The 16,794-nt window shown below is 42.8% G+C and overlaps 2 long non-coding RNA genes across 2 annotated transcripts; both read left to right on the top strand.

The window, feature by feature from the left end:
* The first annotated feature begins 3,622 nt into the window (after nt 1-3,622).
* On the top strand, nt 3,623-14,895 carry LOC122141573. Its single transcript, XR_006157934.1, has 3 exons — nt 3,623-3,721; nt 4,196-4,531; nt 14,746-14,895. It is a non-coding gene; the product is annotated as an uncharacterized LOC122141573 (long non-coding RNA).
* Nucleotides 14,896-15,000: 105 nt separating this feature from the next.
* Nucleotides 15,001-16,288, top strand: LOC109051556. Its single transcript, XR_002011392.2, has 4 exons — nt 15,001-15,057; nt 15,138-15,230; nt 15,341-15,399; nt 15,944-16,288. It is a non-coding gene; the product is annotated as an uncharacterized LOC109051556 (long non-coding RNA).
* Nucleotides 16,289-16,794: the final 506 nt, after the last annotated feature.

Genomic DNA, 16,794 nt, shown 5'->3' with positions numbered 1-16,794 from the left:
GTATTGAAGATTTGGATTATGCTCTTGGTCTTAGGGCTTCAACAACTGAGAGCAAGGCATGAATGTCCACTTCTGAAGCCAGATTGGTTGCTGTCAAGGAGGTTGTTCTGTGTGAGAAAGGCAGAGACTTGGTTGAACACAGCTCGTTCAAGTGTTTTTGCAATGAAAGGAAGAAGGGAAACTGGTCTGTAGTTCTCTAAAAGAGATATGTTGAGGGAAAACACCAGTGTGGAGGGATATGTTAATGATGTGAGTGAGTGCAGGTACAACTGCAGGAGAAATGGCTTGAAGGAGATGAGATGGAATAGGATCAAGCGGACAAGTAGTAGGATGATTAGAAAGGATGAGTTTGGAGACTTCTGCCTCAGAGAGTGAAGAGAAGGATGTGAATGAGTGTATGTTTGCTGGTGAGATATACTTGACGGATTGTGGTGAGGAAAATTGTGCACTGATGTATTTAATTGTATTAATGAAAAATGTGGCAAAGTCGTCAGCTGTTAGAGTTGATGCAGGAGGGGGAAGAGGAGGACAAAGGAGCAAGGAAAATGTTTTAAAAAGCATGTGAGAGTTAGATGAATTGTTAATTTTGTTATGGTAGTATGTCCTTTTAGCAGTGGAGACATTAGCAGAGAAGGAAGAGAGGAGTGACTGAAACACATTAAGGTCAGTAGTATTTTTGGATTTGTGCCACACCCTTTCAGCAGCTCTAAGCTTGGAATGATGTTCGTGTAGAACATAAGATAACCAAGGGGCAGAAGGGGTGGTACGGGCTGGCCCGGAAGACAAGGGGCAAACAGTGTCTAAACAAGATGTAAGAGTGGAGCAGAAAGTATCAGTAGCATTGTTAGCATCAAAAGATGTTCAGTTTAGGGGAAGGAAGCGAAGATGAAACCATTGCAGATAGCCAGGAGGGTGAGAGTGAGCGTAGGTTACGTCGAAAGATGACATGTGAAGGGATAAGTGATGTGTCAGGAACCATGTTGAGGTTAAGAGTGAGGAGGAAGTGATCTGAGGTGTGCAGTGGAGTAACCAGTACATGATCAGTGGAGCAGTGTCGTGTGTAAATAAGGTCTAGCTGGTTGCCTGATTTGTGATTATCAGTAGTTGACACTCAGTTGAGATCAAAAGAGGCAAGCAGAGTGTGGAAGTCAGCAGACAGAGGTTTATCTAGGTGGATGTTGAAGTCTCCAAGCATAACTAGGGGAGTACCATCCTCAGGAAAGGTTGAGAGCAGCACATCTAATTCATCCAAAAAGTTACCTAGTGTTCCTGGGGGTCGATAGACAACTACAAAATGAATTTTAAGAGGGTAGGCAACAGTAACTGAATGAGATTCAAAGGAGCTGTTGATACTCAGAGATGGTAAAGGATAAAATTTCCAATCATTAGAGATGAGCAGACCAGTACCTCCACCTCTTCCAGTCAAACGGGGGGAGTGGGAAAATGAGAAATTATTGGAGAGTGCTGCAGGTGTAGCAGTGTCCTCTGGTTTGATCCAGGTCTCTGTCACGGCCATGAGAATTAGCTTTGAATGACTAATAGTAGAAGTAATGGAATCGGCTTTGTTTACAGCAGACTGGCAATTCCAGAGACCAATAGAAAAAGAAAGTAGCGTATTAGCAGACATAGGCAAAGTGTGCAGGTTGTTAGGATTGCGCTGCATACATTGTGTGATGCGTGGTTTGTGAGTGGTAGTGATAGTAGGGATCTGGAAACACATAGTAAGAATTGGTTATAAAAACTGAAACAGAAGTGAAACAAGTAGTAGGAAAAAGGATTAATCAAAACAATACTTATATCCCTTGCCGCTGTCCCTGCCCGGTGGAGTCGCACGGTAGAGTCGATGGTCTTTACACTCTTCGGTATTCACATGAGGAGGGCTTAACAGGAGGGCTGGCACGACTGCTGCTGCGGTATACTAACCTTTTTTATACCCGTCAGACAAAATGGAAATTGAATTCAGCTGAACACACTTTACTGTTTATCACAACAAAGGTCTAAGCAAGCGCACAACACTGACAAAGTATGCGATAGAGTACGAGACCAAACGCAGCACGTCTCAACACAGTAAACAAACAAGCATTTCGTAGCAACGACAACTGCGCTAAACACTAATGAGACAAGAAATAAATACACTTACTATATGTTGCTATCTTTACTCCCTGAGGATGGCAGCCATCTAGATCTTTTTGGCAGCTTTAGCATCAGCCTTGTGAGGCCACATCCTGGTAATTTGCACTCTCTTCTAGGTCCTTTCGACCTTCAGCAGCTCAACACCACAGGTACTCGTAAATCAGGTAACCAGCTTGACCTCATCTTTACACGCAATTGTATCACAGATAACATCTTGGTCAAACCCTTGCATGTCTCCGATAGTTTCATTATCACTTTTAATCTACCTTCCATCACACCACCAACCCCTCTGCCAATTTCATTTAGAAACCTCAAATCTTTCTCCTTCTCTTCTTTCTTCAGTGGTATCGTCCACTTTTAACCTCTGCAAATAATTCAGAATGCAGCAGTACGTCTTGTTTTCAATGAGCCCAAGACAGCCCTTGTCACACAGTTTCTCATCTCTCTGCACTGGCTTCAGTTGCAGTTTGCATCAAGTTCAAGTCATTGGTGCTTTCCTACAGAACAGCCACAGGCTCTACACCCACGTACCTCCGCTCTTTCTTACGTGTCTATACACCCTCGAGAATCCTGCTTGAGCAGTGAGCCATCACAGAGAGGAACAAAATCACCCTTAAGGACGTTTTCTCTCACTGTTCCTCACTGGTGGAATGATCTGCCTAACACCATACAGACCGACAAATCCTTCACAAGTTTTTAAGAAACAACTGAAAACTCTCATCCATGAGCATCTAAAAAAAAAGATAAACTGAAGACCCGTATAACGGGAACTTCTCATGTTTATTGCCATCTTATGATGATGAATCGCTTGATGTTTTCCTGACAAATTAATAAATGTAATGTAAATGAATCTTGTTTGACTTTTCATACATCAGTTTTGATTGATTGATTTATTACTTTCTTTTATTCTACAGTAGGTTTATCTAGAGAGGAAGTCAAACTCTAAAGTTCATAGCAGCAGAACTGGAAAAAACTTTTCACCTGCAAACTAAACACACATCTATCCAACGGCCACATACGAGACGCTTCTTCACTCAGATCAACAGATTAAACCACTTTTCTGAAGAAAAAACAACCACAGGAGGTTTCAGTATGACTCAGTATGAGCTGCTACAATCACACCTCAGTAAAACTGCCAAATTGCTTGTTTTATTGTTCCATATACACAATAACTGATATATAGGTAATGTTGTTTAATTATAACACAATTTTAAAGTCAGTAAGATCCATGTCACCATGTAATTCAAGGAAACTGACATAAAATACCACTCTTATATTAATATGAGTAATAATTAATATAATCAAACAACTATAATTTTCAGACATTTTCAAAGTTACATGATACAGATCAAGATTGTTTTTCACTGTCAGGAAGAGTTCAAGTCTATAAGTAGTCTACAGGACAGAAGAGCATGTATATGTAACTGTATAACACACACACAGAGAATGTGCAAGTGAAGTAGGGGCTTCAAAACCTGTTGTGGGAGGAGTGTTTCAACAGATGGTCTTCTTAGATCAGACACTGAACAACTGAAGAAAATGTTTCAAATGTTTGTTTTGTTCTGGTTGTGCTGGTGCCGTCTGATAAGTAAGTTATTAATGCTTAATATATCATGTTTCAGAAATGAGTAACAAACTACTGCTACTTATCAGATTAGACTATTTTCACTTTGCTTTTATCTCAGATCAGATCAGACAACTAAGATATTGTGAGATCTTTGATTATTTTTTTTAATGCCTGGAAAAGTCATGAAAAGTATTAAATGTTAAAAGTCATGGAGAATAAATGTCTATAACGAAAAAAAAAACAACCACAGGAAGTGAATCCTCCATTGAGCCACTTTCATATCTCAAGCAGTTTGATTTTTAAATATATTAACATCAAGGATTATTACCATACACATGGAAATCCTGCCCAGCTAACTCTTAAAATGATCATGAATAACAACAAAAGTAACGTAAAATCATTGGTCAAAATTGGTTCAAACTGCAGTTGATTTCATGCTTTACAAACCATCAGAAGCCTTAACCTGTCTAAAACCTGTTTTGTTTCTCCTGAAAGGTGTTTTTGTTGCTCTGACAGATGAAATACAGTCAGTGTCAGTGATAGAGGGAAATTCTGTCCTTTTATTCATGGATGTTACTGAAATACAAGACGACGACAATATACTATGGAAATTTGGAGCTGACCATATTCTCATAGCTAAAATCAACAGACATAAGAAAATCTTTTCCATATCTGATGGTCCTGATGGAAGATTCAGAGACAGACTGAAGCTGGATAATCAAACTGGATCTCTGACCATCACAGACATCACAACTCAACAAGCTGGACATTATCAGCTACAGATAATTGGTGCAAAATGGTCATCAAAAACATTCAGTGTTTCTGTCTATGGTGAGTAGAAATGAAATTCACATATTCTTGTTTTCTTAATAATTAATTAATTAATACTATATTATTTTTGGACTGTTCTCAGAGGTCCGCTTATAATGTTATCAAGATGTTTAAATCAAAAACATCATAATTTTAAAGTAATGGGATATTTTCTGTTCTGTTTTGATCCGCTCATCACCCACTGCTATGATTGGCTCACAGTCGTCTTACATCCTTTACAGATGGACGCATAAATAGTTCATATCAAATGATCTGTAATAACAGACAAAGCTATAGTGAGCACGTAAATAAAAACAGTTACTCACACTTGTGTGATGTGACATTACTTTTGGATCCAATAGCATCAGTCTTTTTGTTTAAATTTTTATGAAATTGTTTTGTGTGATTTTGCCTTGTTTGTAATCGAATACATGGTAATGAAGAGAACAAAGGACAGTGTTCTTAATGAAACGGTCTGGAACTAAAGTTCATGCACTCTTTCCTAACGCTGGGATCAGAAGGAAGGCAATACAAAGATGTGTTTTTCCACAACTTGGCACTGCACAGCTTTTGTATTCAGAGCCATTTTTATCATTTGGTTTCTGCATAGACCTGAGTTTGCCTCTCTCTTCATTTATCTACTACATTTGTGAATGGGTGGTGGGGCTAAACAGGCAGTGATGTAGAAACAGGCAATGAAATAAAAAAATAAAAAAAGTAAAGCAGGCTGTAATGATCCAGAACTCGACATGGGATCCATATGCAGGCTTTATTGCAGAAACACCTAGTTGTACAGGCAATGGTCAATACCAGCAATATCAGCAACGTAGGGAGAACAGAGAATCAAAATCCAGTAAACAAGCAAGGGTCGGTAGGTAGGCAGCAAAGGTACGTAAAGGAGATCAAACAGGGTCGGTAGCAGGAAAACAAACACGGGTAGTAATGCTCAGAAATGACAGACACAGCAAATCAAGACTTCGCGTTGAACTCCTGTGATAGTCCAGCTTTTATACCCAAGTCCTGATGAAGAGCACCTGTGACGGTGATTAGAGTCCAAGGACGGGGCTTGTGGGAAATGTAGTCAGTGTAAATGAATGGATGGATGCGTGTATGTCAGTATTCAGGTGAGGGTGCCCTCTGCTGTGACAGAGCCCCCCCCCCCGCGAGCGACTCCTGGCGCGAGGAGGCAAACGACGTCGGGGTCTACCACGGGGTCAGTCTTTCAGGATGTAAGCGATGAAATTCACCGATAAGATTGGGGTCTAGAATATCTTCAGAATTTACCCAAGAGCATTCCTCTGGACCGTACCCCTCCCAGTCGACCAGATACTGTAGGATTCTTCCCCGACGTCTGGAATCGAGTAACTCCTGGACTTGGTAAGCCTCCTCGCCTGTGCACGGGACCTCCCCTCTCCCTCGTCTCTGGGACCAGCAGCTGGCTTGAGCAGGGATACATGAAAGGTAGGAGAAATACGATATGTGTTAGGAAGTGACAGCCGGAAGGAAACTGGGGTTATCTGTCTAGTGATTTGGAATGGACCCACGTACCTTGGACTCAGTTTGCGGCAAGGAAGCCGGAGACGGAGATCCCGTGTTGATAGCCACACCCATTGACCCCGCTGGTAGTTGGGACCTGGGCGCTTTCTGCGGTCCGCTTGCTCCTTTTGCCTTCGAACAGCGTGTTGAAGGTGAACATGAGCCCGATTCCAAACCTCTTCACTGCGTGCCATCCAATCGTTCACAGCCGGTACGTCCGTTGGATCCCCTGACCATGGGAACATCGGTGGTTGGAACCCCAGTATACATTTAAAGGGAGTCAGACCAGTTGAGGGTTTGAGAAGGGAGTTTTGCGCATATTCTGCCCATAGTAAGTATCGAGCCCAATCGTCCTGATTCTGATTGCAGTAGGTTCTGAGGAAGCTGGTTCAGTTCTTGGTTGAGCCTCTCCACTTGTCCGTTTGCCTGGGGATGATAACCAGAGGTGAGGCTGACATTGACGTTCAGGGCTTGGAAGAAGGCTGACCATAATTGAGAGGTGAATTGAGGTCCTCGGTCTGACACAGTGTCTTCAGGTAGTCCATATAATCGAAAGACCCAATTGCAGAGGTGTTCTGCAGTCTGGAGAGCTGTAGGTAGTTTGGGTAGTGGAATGAGTCTACAAGCCTTGGAGAATCGATCTATGATGGTAAGTATGGTAGTGTGGCCTTGGGAATTGGGAAGATCCGTAATAAAGTCTATGGCAATGTGAGACCAGGGTCGTTGTGGAATGGGGAGTGGTTGAAGGAGACCAGCGGGAGATTGCTTGGATGATTTGTTAATGATACAGTTATTTCATTGCTGTATGTAGTTGGCTGTGTCCTTGTGTAGTGATTCCCACCAGAACCGGTTCTCCAGCTGATTAATGGTGGCTGTGATACCTGGGTGACCGGATGATGGATGGCAGTGAACTTGACTGATGACCTGATCACGAAGATGTTCAGGGACGAAGATTCTGTAGACTGGGCAGGCCACTGGGGTCTCGTTCTGCTCCCTATATTGTTGAAGCAGAGTCATGATGTCCCATTGAATGGGGCCAACTACTACATGAAACGGCAGAATGGGTTCTGGATCTATGGGAATATCCTCCTCCTCGAATTGACGGGAGAGAGCATCCGCCTTAGTGTTCTTGGAGCCGGGTCGATAAGTTACTGAGAAGTCGAATCGAGTGAAGAACAAGGAGCATCTCGCATGGCGAGGATTAAGGCGTTTGGCGGTGCGTAAGTATTCCAGGTTCTTGTGATCTGTTAGTACTGTAAACGGGTGCGTAGCTCCCTCTAGCTAGTGCCTCCACTCCTCGAAGGCTGCCTTCATGGCAAGGAGTTCCCGGTCCCCGACACTGTAATTGCGTTCCGCTGAGTTGAGTTTCCTTGAATAAAATGCACAGGGATGAAGTGTAGCGGCGGGGTCTGGACGTTGTGACAGGATAGCGCCGATACCTGTGTTGGATGCGTGGAGTAGATCAGTATGTCATCAATATACACGATCACAGATATGTTAAGCATGTCTCCGAAGACCTCGTTAATAAATGACTGAAACACAGATGGACTATTGACCAGTCCGAACGGCATCACAAGATATTCATAGTGTCCAGTGGTTGTGGAGAGGGCGGTCTTCCATTCATCTCCCTCTCTAATACGAATGAGATTGTATGCGCACCTTAGATCCAGCTTGGTGTAGTACTGGGCAGTGCGAAGCTGTTCTAGGGCTGAAGGAACCAACGGAATTTCACAGTCATTTCGTTTAGTCCACGATAATCAATGCATGGACGAAGACCACCATCCTTCTTCTTTACGAAAAAGAACCCGGATGAAGCAGGAGATGTGGACGGTCTGATGAAACCTTTCTGGAGTTCTTCATTGATGTAATCCTTCATGGCTTCGGACTCAGGCTGAGACAATGGGAAGATGCGACCCTTTGGGGGAGAATGCCCTGGCAGAAGATCGATTGCACAGTCATATTTACGGTGAGGAGGTAAGGTGTAAGCTTGCTCCTTACTTAAAGCCTCCATAAGATCAGCATATTCCTCTGGAAGATCGAGAATGGACTCTCGTGCTGGAGAGAGTGACACGGAACAGACAGGGATGGGTTTGACCAGAGAAAGACAGTTCTGTTGACAATGAGTGCTCCATTTCACAACTTGGCCCTCTCTCCAGGAAATCTGTGGATTATGCAGACGCAGCCAGGGTAACCCAAGAATCACGGGAGTGTGAGATGTGGGGAGAATGTAGAATTGAATCCTCTCCTTGTGAAGTAATTCAGCTGCCATCACTAGTTTGCGAGTGAGGTGAGTGATGGATCCAGAACCCAGTGGTCGACAATCTATTTTTGGTCCCACTGAGAGAGAGGTAGAGCATGAAATCAGTCGAATGTCATATTTCTTGGCAAACTCCTCGGAAATGAAATTGCCAGCAGCCCCAGAATCGAGTAAAGCAGAGGTAATGATCTGTTTGTCGTTTATCCACAATTCAACTGGAATGATTACACACACTGTGTATCACACAGGGAAGTGAGAGGAGTACTCACCGAGCATTGTGAGGAGGTAGATGCACGAGTAGGGCAGTTGTTACGTTGTTGGCCAGGTAAGCCACAGTACATGCATAGTCTATTTGAGATGTGTCGATCTCTCTCCTCAACAGACAGATGGTAAGTATTAACATGCATGGGTTCAATAGATTCATGAGACGGCCTGAAACCTGGGTGGTCAGTGCGGCGAGGACTGGATCGCCGGGCACGTTGCAGATTGTCAATGGTAATTGTAAGTTCAGTGAAGCTATTAAGATCTCTGCCCTCGTCTCTGCATGCTAGCTCAGCTTGAAGATCATAGTTCAGACCCCTGCGAAAGAGTACCTTTAGCGTGTCGTTCACCCAGTTGGTTTGTGCCGCCAGTGTGCGAAATCGTAGAGCATACTCAGCCGCCGTCATTCTGCCTTGAGATAGTTCCAATAAGCGATCTCCGGCTCCTTTACCCTCCTTAGGGTGATTCGAATACTGCTCTGAACTGTTGTAGGAAGTCCTGAAAGGAAGAGAATGCAGAACCATCGGAGCCCCTTACAGCAGTAATCCATTCCAGTGCTTTCTCAGTCAGCAGTGAACAAACAAAGGCGATCTTCCCAGTATCAGTAGTATACAGCGTGGGTTGCTGTTCAACAAACAATGAGCATTGTAATAGAAATCCCTTACACTTGCTGGCGTCACCATTGAATTTCTCCGGGAAAGCGAGACGAGGATTAACCTGGGACGGCCTCCCTGCAGCGTGGGTAATGGTGGACGCTTCCGGCGTTGGTGTGGCCGCGGGAGCTGTATGGAGACTCTGAACGGCTCTGACGAGTTCCTCTGTGATAGATGTCAGTCGATTCAGCTGAAACTGGTTAGCAGCGATCTGACTGGCTTGGGCCGCCATGGTGGTATGAAGACCTTCATAAGCCACTGGATCTCGTGTTGGCGAAGTCTTCTGTAATGATCCAGAAAACTCGACATGGGATCCATATGCAGGCTTTATTGCAGAAACTCGTAGTTGTACAGGCAATGGTCAATACCAGCAATATCAGCAACGTAGGGAGAATAGAGAATCAAAATCCAGTAAACAAGCAAGGGTCGGTAGGTAGGCAGCAAAGGTACGTAAAGGAGATCAAACAGGGTCGGTAACAGGAAAACAAAACACGGGTAGTAACGCTCAGAAATGACAGACACAGCAAATCAAGACTTCGCGTTGAACTCCTGTGATAGTCCAGCTTTTATACCCAAGTCCTGATGAAGAGCACCTGTGACGGTGATTAGAGTCCAAGGACAGGGCTTGTGGGAAATGTAGTGTAGTCAGTGTAAATGAATGGATGGATGCGTGTGTCAGTATTCAGGTGAGGGTGCCCTCTGCTGGCCAGCAGAGGGAATCACGGGGTTCGTCTCCGTGACACAGGCATTGATCTTCTTCTGCGGAGGTGGTGTTTAGGCATACTATTATGTCATAAAACCTGAGCAGATTGGCATTAAAGGGGTCATATGATACTATTTCAAGTTTAACTTTCTCTTTGGAGTTTTACAAGCTCTTGATGCATGGGATCCATATGCAGGCTAAAGAAGATCTGTAGTGTTGAATACAAATAGATTTTCTTTTGAAAATTTATGTTTTTTACGAAAATTCTTAGAATGCCTCATTTAAACACGCCCCCACGTCTCTACGTCACTATGTGGGAAGATTTGCATAACGCCACCCAGATGTTAACGCAAAGAAAGAAGGCATAACTTTTATTCTCGCTGTTGCCGCAGCCGCTGCCATGTTGTTGAGATGGTGCGTTGTTTGGTCTTCCAAAAGAGGACAGAACTATAAATCAGTGGTTAAGTTGTATTTACAACACAGTTCCAGAACAGTTCAACCCAAATATTCAGATGTGTGCTGCATATTTTATGGAGGACTGTTTCTTGATCCTGAGGAGGCTGTGCACAAAAAAAAACACTTCTGGTGCTTCTGACTCACAGACTGTAAGTAGGTTTACATATTTAAAGAATTTGACACTGATGATTCAAATACGAGTTTTGAGCAGTGTAGAGTAGCGTTTGTTGTTTGTCGTTTCTCAGATCACAAATGCAGACATGGTTTTATGTTTACACGGCACGATACGTAACGTGTAAAAAGACAGTATAAGTCATCATATTCAGTTTATTATGTGCCCACTGGATGAAACAAATGCTTCATTTGTAATGGGTTTTATTGGTTTTGTCTTGTCATGCCGGGACACACAGCATCATAGTATGGTAAGGGGTATAAAATTTCTGTCACACGCTTGAGGAATTCAGCCAATCGCAATGCACTGGATATCTGGCCAATCAGAGCACACCTCGCTTTCAGTACAATGAGCTTTGGAAAATAATGTTTTTTTTCTTGTTTTTTTTTTTTTTTTTAAACCACATTATAAACACATGCATTACACCAAAAATACAATATACTATTCTTTTTAGCAACGTCATGTGCTATTAAATTTTAATTAATCAACAAGGAGAACAACTTGTGGAATAAGTTGCTTACAAATAAAAATATGATTCCTTTTTTTCCCCAAGAAACTGAGTTTATGGTTAAGAGCTTATAATGAAAGTAGAGACCTGCACTCCCATGGGACTGCTGCAACAGAGTGCGGTGCGGGACAACACTTGATGGGCGAGTGCAGGTAGACAGTCGTGTCCAGCGGGATGCGGGAGATTAAAATGATTTGCAAAATATAAATATCTAAACACGAATAAACAATTGCTATTCATCTATTGCACAAAAGCTACAGGAATAACTAATATAAAATAATAATAATAAAAAGATTAACAGGCACAAGCATGGGCAGAGTTTCTATTTATAACATGTTTGCAGCATTGAGCTATGTAGCCAATCACAGACATATCTGTTGATTTCTGGAAAGCAATGGGCAATCAGAGATGTTTAACTTAGAATCCACTTTTTCAAAATGAAGTCCTTGGGTAGTGCTAAAATTTGCATGCTCACAAATCTTCTCAGTAAAATACACAAAGTGTGGACCTAGGGTTGGCACCTAAAGGTAAAATGATGAGTCCCGTATCAGATCAATACGGGACGCGATTTGTCCCGTATTTTACAAAGGGCAACACATATTTGAATAAACAAATAAGTATTTTGCACTGTTTATAATACTAATAGCAATTATAATGAAATCAGTTTCATAAGAAGTATTAGAGAAGCTCATTTGCGTGTGATTTTGGTGTCTTTATTTCCATAGCGATGGAGTCTCCAGAACACGCGCCGTTAAAGCCCTTTCACACGAGCGCAGCACGCGGTAAACAAACCTGCGCGGTTTAAAACATCGAGGAGCTCACGTTAGTCCTCTGAACACAAGACTCTCCAGATGTAGGGCTGAATGGGAAAGTTACCCATGGGTCTGTCCTGTACCTATTGATGAACGCGCAGTTTGCAGAGAGGCATTTCAGTCGTTTACGGTGGACTGTCTGACTTAAAGGGATAGTTCACCTTAAAATGAAAATGTTGTTATCGCTTACACACCCATGAGTTGTTCCAAACCTGTAATAATTTCTTTCTTCTGTTGAACATAAAAGAAGATACTTTTAAGAATGTGAGTATCCAAATAGTTTCTGTTCCCCAATGACTCTGATAGTATTTTTCTCTACTGTGGAAGTTACTGAGAACCAGCAGCTGTTTAGTTACCCACATTATTCAAAGTATCTTCTTTTGTGTTCAACAGAAGAAATAACTTTATATAGGTTTAGAACAGCCTGGGTAAATTACCACATAATTTTCATCTTTGGGTGAACCATACCCAAAAATTCCCATCCAGGTAACAGCTGAAGAACTGACAAAAAAGACTAATAATAATGAATAATTCTAAATAATCAAATTTAAAACAACAATATTAATATGTTTTTTTGAAAGTTTACATACTGGAGCATGTTTTCTCATGGTTTATTGTTGAGCTATGAGCTAATAGTTGAATGGGTGTCCCTTATTTTGCCTTGCTGAAGGTGGCAACCCTAAGTGTGGACATAATAAAAGATTCATTGTGCATATATTCATTGTGTTACAGTATAACAGCTTTGTGAGATTGCGATGAACTGAGATGTCAGCTTTTTAGTGATTAGAAAGTAAGCACTCTTTGCTCACATTCTGCTATGCCAAACCATGCATGCAGCAGCCCATATGCTTTCTGTTAAAAATAACAGTGGTTTGTGAATGTTGATGCTTTAATAACAAATATTTAATCGGGACAGTTTATGCTGGGATGTTGTGGAATTTAACAAGCACTTAACAGGTTACAGTACTTACTGTCACGGCACGGTAAAGAGCGCCGTGGAAGAAACAGGGTCTGGGTCCAAATGCAGGGAAGCACTTTTAATAAACAGAAACAAAAAGGCCAACAAGGCAAAACAAAACAATATCAGAAACGATTCCAGCTTAAACAAGACAACACACATACACCCCGGAATACCAGTAAGACTTGAAATTCACATGCAGGATCAACGATTAACAATTAATCCAGCCAGCCAGAGTGGTGTGAGAGTGGAGAATATATAGTCCTTGACAATGGGCACCAGGTGTGTGTGTAAGTGGGTGAACAGGTGTGTGGAGTAAAGGTAAATGAGTCTGGGAGAATTGGAAATGGCGCCCTCTGGTGGTGAGAGGGAGAAACACTGGGTCCAGACTCATGACAGGACCCCTCCTCTAAGGAACGGATTCCAGATGTTCCAGAGCGTCCAACCAGGGAAACGGCCGTGCGGGGGCAGAGCAGGGGAGGGACGGGGGTCCAGGTCCGTGTGCTGTAGGGGGACCTGGGGACTGAGGCAGAGCCGAAGGAATAGGAACCCAGGACAGACCCAGCGGCCACCACAGCGATGTGTGTGGAGCTGCCCCCTTGGAACAGGCAATGGCAGACCCCGCAGCCTCGGGAACCTGGTGAGTGGACCCCACTGCCTCGGGAGGACACGTGAGCGGCCACCGCCACCTCGGGGGGACTCGTGAGCGGCCACCGCCACCTCGGGGGGACTCGTGAGCAGCCACCGCCGCCTCGGGGGGACTCGTGAGCGGCCACTGCCGCCTCGGGGGGACTCGTGAGCGGCCACCGCCGCCTCGGGGGGACTCGTGAGCGGCAACCGCCGCCCGGGGGGACTCGTGAGCGGCAACCGCCGCCACTTGTGAAAAGCCCGCCACTTCGTGAAAGCCGACAGGGAATATCAGCGGGCTCGGCCTCACAGGGGATATCAGCGGTCTCCGCCGCTTCATGAAGGCCAAAAGCGTGCCCTGCTGCCTCGCAGGGAACATCCTGGGTAGGCACCCCCACCCTGACGGCTGAGTTTCTCAACTGCAGGGCCAGGTTGATATAGTCCTCCAGCATCTCCTCGGGGTGCCAGAATGGCATAAGGGACGTGAAGGGCTCGGCTAGGCCTCCCCAGAAACAGACCATTAGGCAGGTCCTTTCTGCAGCTGACAACCGAGCCGCCCCCACGAAGTCCCAGGCATAATCCTCTATGCTCCGATCTCCCTGGCGGACATCGAGGAACCTCCCTACTGGACCCATGTTTGCTGGCAGAATTCTGTCATGGCACGGTAAAGAGCGCCGTGGAAGAAACAGGGTCTGGGTCCAAATGCAGGGAAGCACTTTTTTCATAAACAGAAACAAAAAGGCCAACAAGGCAAAACAAAACAATATCAGGAATGATTCCAGCTCAAACAAGACAACACGCATACACCCCGGAATACCAGTAAGACTTGAAATGCACATGCAAGATCAACGATTAACAATTAATCCAGCCAGACAGAGTGGTGTGAGAGTGGAGAATATATAGTCCTTGACAATGGGCACCAGGTGTGTGTGTAAGTGGGTGAACAGATGTGTGGAGAAAAGGTAAATGAGTCCGGGAGAATTGGAAATGGCACCCTCTGGTGGTGAGAGGGAGAAACACCAGATCCGGACTCATGACAACTTACCATTTCATGTGAATGGATGTACTGAAAAAAATCTATATAGGCTACTTTTATGCAGGCTTTTGCGATGGGAGTGGGACAAAACATCAATGTTTGCGTGGGAGTGGGACTGAAAAAAACATCCTGCTAAAGTCTCTTAATGAAAGTCATTTTTTTGGAGAATTTTAAAAGCAGAAATGTAACACATTTTATATTAAAAAGGAGATTTTTTATGAAAACACTTGTACTACTAATTATTTTGTCTAAACAGGTCATCTACCCACTCCTAACATTACCAGAGATTATTCACAAAATCTTTCATCATCATCATCATCATCATCATCATCATCATCATATTGTTCATTGGTGTGTTCAGTGGTGAATGTGAGTCATGTGACTCTCTCCTGGTACAAAGGAAACAGTTTATTGTCCAGCATCAGTGTGTCTGATCTCAGCATCAGTCTCTCTCTACCTCTGGAGGTGGAATATCAGGATAAAAACAGCTACATCTGTGTGATCAACAATCCCATCAGCAACCAGACCACACATCTGGACATCAGTCAACTCTGTCACACACACCCAGGTATGTCAGCGTTGATATATGTATTTATGTACCCATTCAGTAACGCTAATGAATGTGTCCTTCTCATCTTCCTGCCTCAGTTGCTCTTATAGTGTTGATCACCGCTGCTGGATCTCTGTTGATTGTTGCTGCAGTCGTGATGTGCTGCATCTGCAGGAAATGTAGAAAAACTGGTAAAGAATTCAACTTTTACCTACAAATATTGACTAATGCATTTGGATCAGATATACAGATTTCTATACAAGATTTCAAGCTCTGTTGTTTTAACATGTCTTTATTACAGTTACTGCAGTTAAGACACGAGAGGAAGACAGAGCTGATTCATCAAAATCTCAAAAACCGGTACGACTATTCATGATTTGAGATGCAAGAAGTTGCTCCAGTGAGTCTGACTGAAGCTCGCTGTTTGAAGTTGTGTGTGCAATTACATCAAACAGACAGAGAACAGACGTAGATGGTCAGCCTTGATCATTATTACCTACAGGGAACAGCTTGAAGCATGTTTTACCTTATTTTCATGAATGTGTACTAATTGCACCTTAGTGTAAATTTTAGCATACTGACGTATCTTTGGTTAGCTGAAGTGAGGGAATGAGATGTCACATTAGTAGCTGATGCTATTGGAGAAAAAAGAACCTTTTACTGTTTCTCTGCTTGAAATCTGACAGCTTCCTTCTTATTTCAACCCCTCACAACTGTGCGTGCTTGATGATCATTCTGTTTAAAAAGTCATGTGAATGGATGTATGATTTCCTCTAGCCACTCTGTGTTAGCATCTGCTCTTGTGCTTGATTCTATAAAGTTATATTGTGAAATAATCACTCTTATTATTTTGAAATGGTTGTAAACTGCTGGTTCTGGGTTTATTGTTTGTGTTTCCTTGCAGAAATCAAAGGCAGATGCTGTGTATCAAAATGTCCCCAAAAAACGATGATCATATGCTGTATATACTGGAACTGATGCCAGAGTACATATGGGACAATACCTCACTCACTTTTGGCTTTATTCACATTTATTTTCTGCAGTATGTCTGTTCTGTCTTCACTCTTTGTATCATATCTTTTGGTGTTAATGTGTCTGCTTTAATTCAGTGGTTCATCAGTAGCATAGCACCCTGAAACTCAACTAAAATGTTCTATTTTTTGTTCATCATATGGAAATAAACCTAATATTTATTATTAAATGTTAATCACACCCATTAGGTGTGCTGTCATGTCATTGTCTGTTATTTACTGTTCTTGTTTTATTCTTTTTGAAGAAATTAAACTGGATAATAAGTGCATTGCATATTGGATTACAGTATCACACACAATAAGCTCTGATTGATTCTTTGATAAACGTAACACAAGCACAACATTGCTCTCTAGTACTCAAAGCAGAAAATCACATCTCTCTAACAACAGCACAACTTCCACCCGATACAGTCTGCTAAAATAAAAAAAAAAAAAAAACTCAACCTGAAAAACTAATATTCATATGCAATAGTTTAACCACTAGATGACTGTATGGCTGTTTAATAGATATAGGCCACATGTGTGCAGTTCTAGTCTAACCCAATAAAAGAAATATAAGAAATTTAAATTCAATCCAATAAAAAAAGTTTACAATAAAGTTAAAAAGGCAAGTGTAAAGGTAAGTTATTGTAATAATGTATTATGTTTTGGGACGCACTAATTTTAATTTTTAATACTATTTAAGATTGACAGGCTGAAAGTTAGGATGCAGCAACTGACTGCA

The sequence above is a fragment of the Cyprinus carpio genome, chromosome B22 (assembly GCF_018340385.1).
Source record: "Cyprinus carpio isolate SPL01 chromosome B22, ASM1834038v1, whole genome shotgun sequence".
In the NCBI taxonomy this organism is placed as follows: Eukaryota; Metazoa; Chordata; class Actinopteri; order Cypriniformes; family Cyprinidae; genus Cyprinus; species Cyprinus carpio.
This window is presented reverse-complemented; position numbering and strand designations above follow the sequence as displayed.